This window comes from Cibotium barometz, chromosome 60 (genome assembly GCF_041138505.1).
Source record: "Cibotium barometz isolate CiBa-2024 chromosome 60, ASM4113850v1, whole genome shotgun sequence".
Classification (NCBI taxonomy): Eukaryota; Viridiplantae; Streptophyta; class Polypodiopsida; order Cyatheales; family Cibotiaceae; genus Cibotium; species Cibotium barometz.
The window spans coordinates 4,497,138-4,499,679 of record NC_141105.1 but is presented as its reverse complement, the minus strand read 5'-3'; the positions used below and the strand labels follow the sequence as shown (position 1 = coordinate 4,499,679).

At 45.6% G+C, this 2,542-nt stretch overlaps 1 pseudogene across 1 annotated transcript; it reads right to left on the bottom strand.

The window, feature by feature from the left end:
• Window positions 1-751: 751 nt before the first annotated feature.
• LOC147604895 (protein TIC 20-v, chloroplastic pseudogene) lies at window positions 752-1,865 on the bottom strand (annotated as a pseudogene). The gene has a single exon (XR_015265247.1). The product of XR_015265247.1 is annotated as a protein TIC 20-v, chloroplastic pseudogene (transcript).
• Window positions 1,866-2,542: the final 677 nt, after the last annotated feature.

The following is a 2,542-nucleotide window of genomic DNA, read 5'->3' as shown; positions in this document are numbered from 1 at the left end:
TGGGATACTTTTTTGGAAGGTTTTTGTGATTTGTGAGTTTCTTTTCCTTGAGAAGACCGAGTTTGTGTAGAAGCATCTCTATAAGGGAGGCAGTTGAAGCTCTTGTCCGAAACCACTTTCAATGGTTATTATGCTGTTACCCTTGACAATTGATCGTGCATTACATTTACATGCACTTTTCAAGGTCTTCTTCTTTTGGACCTCTAGTTCTGGTTCATTAGCCTTGTTTAGGTCCTATTATAGCCTTTAAGGCTTACAGCTTTGGTTGCTTGCTTCAAAGGCGAAGCTTGAGCTTTTTGCCTATAAAGTAGCCTTGGACGTTTCTTCGGTTGATGCCATCATCTTGGCTTGAACTCTACACATTCTCCATGAGAAATCATTGCTGGATGAGACCACTTTCCAAAGTACAATCTCATCTTCCAACAACCAAGATCCCTACGGCCATGCTAACGGTCAAAGACTGGCCAAGACTTTAAAAACCTACATCGCACCCCTCACCTCGACTATGATGGTGACTACCAGTCCACTCCCGGCCTACCCTTGAACTGCCTTTTCTTGCCGCTCCAAGGCAGAATGTCCCCCATGGAATTCATCCTATTCTTCGGACATAGTACTCTATCTGAAAACTGGCATATGGTTTTTGCATCAGACTTTAAAAAGAGATTCTCGGGTTCGAGTACCATTCCGTGCAGTTTAGTGCCATCATATGGATTATAGGAAGACTCATCCCATGGGTTTGAGCCACTTGAAATGAATAAAAACACACTTGTATTGTCAACACACAAATCCTCCTATGCTAACACAACTCCAAAAACGATTGCATGAGAAGCACCACCCTCAACTCAAAGGTGTATGCGGGATGATTTTCATTGTCCCTAAACAAGATTGTCACCAAAGGTACATAGTACTGAAAGTGTGATGGAGAAAGAAGGGTACAGACCTCTGCAAAAGGTCTTGCAGAGAAACATGAGCGGCTTCCTCTAGAAAGGAGAGTAACGGGGCGATTGTGGGTATAATGATGTCAATACTGTTGCTCGGCATCTTCACATGGAGTTTTCAAAAGAGCTGGTTCTCCGCAGCATCAGCTACAATAGGCAGACGGGGAGTCCTTCCAAGGAGACAGGACACCACACCAAAAATGACTGCAGCAAGGAGGCCGATAAAGATGGTGTTGTAGAAGATGATGAGAAGGTCCAGGCCCAAGCCACTGCGTGGATTCAAGATGCGCTGGACGATAAGGGGAAGGACAATGAGCACGTCCAACACACAGGCTTGCATAGCGTTAAACCTCACATACCGCCCAAAACTTGGGTTACGGACCACGGCCAGATAGAGGGTGAAGAAGACCACGAAGTTGGAGTAGGGGATGCTGGCATAGAGGCGGAGGAGCGGGAAGAGGGGGCGGAAGATGACTTCCGACACCGGGTATTGGGCAAAGACATAGCGGCCATACTGCATTCCGTCCAGTAAAGGAAGGACGTAGCCCACCGCCGCAAGAACACGCTCCACCACAGCACCAGCAGATCCCCGCGCCGAAGCGACCACCACCGCCCCTCGTCCTCTTTTTCTCGCCGGAAAAACAGATGCCCTTCTCAATGAGTAGCAGAGTCCAAGCCCCAACCGAGACGGCAGGCCATGTTGCTGCTGTGGTAGCGTACCTGCGGAAGAGGTGGTCAGAAGAAACTTGCTGGGGACTTTAGGAGGGGCTGGACAGGATCGCGACGAACCGACGAACAGAGATCCTGCAGGGCAGAAGCACGCCGCCATATCTGCGGAGAGAGAAACCCTAGAGCAGAATGGCAGCAGCAGTTAAGGCCACACAACGCCGAAAAGTGCGCAATAGATGACGTGGTTGGAACGGGCACCCATAAACAGAAAAATAAAAAAACTTTATTCTGTGTGCTTTCTTATTTACAGGGAACTAGTGGCATGACCACTCCCAAAAAAAAAAAAACTTCATTCTGTGTGCTTGTGGCATAACCAGTCTCCCACTTGGGCATGAGATATCCTTACATGCATAAAAACACAAGGTCTAAGGGTGGGACTCATCTTTTATAAGCTTTGTGGTGCTCATTATCATTTGATTGTTTTCGCCTATAGTAGTAGACAATTATACTCCAAGAAATTGTAAGGCCCTTACGACAATTATTATTTAAACGTCCAAGAAAAGTTTGTAAAATAAAATTGTACAACCATATTATATAAGCCTTCAATTCCTCCCGCCCAGAAAAAAAAAGGGTTTCTCTTTAATTTTTTGTCTGGAGCCATGAACGGATGTTTCAAATTTTGAAAAATTTCCTGTAATGGAAATTTTAGAAATTTTTTTTAAACTATTAATTTTGGGCATGCAAAGCGAGAGAGAGAGAGAGAGAGAGAGAGAGAGAGAGAGAGCGAGAGAGCTCTGCAAAACACAAATGAAAGTGTCACACACGAATATACTCAAAGCTTTCCATCGTGCCTCCATGAGTGCTATTAGTAGCCTTGACTTCTTCTTACATGCAACATTGATTTCTAGGCCGACCTCTACCCTAACCACAGTCAC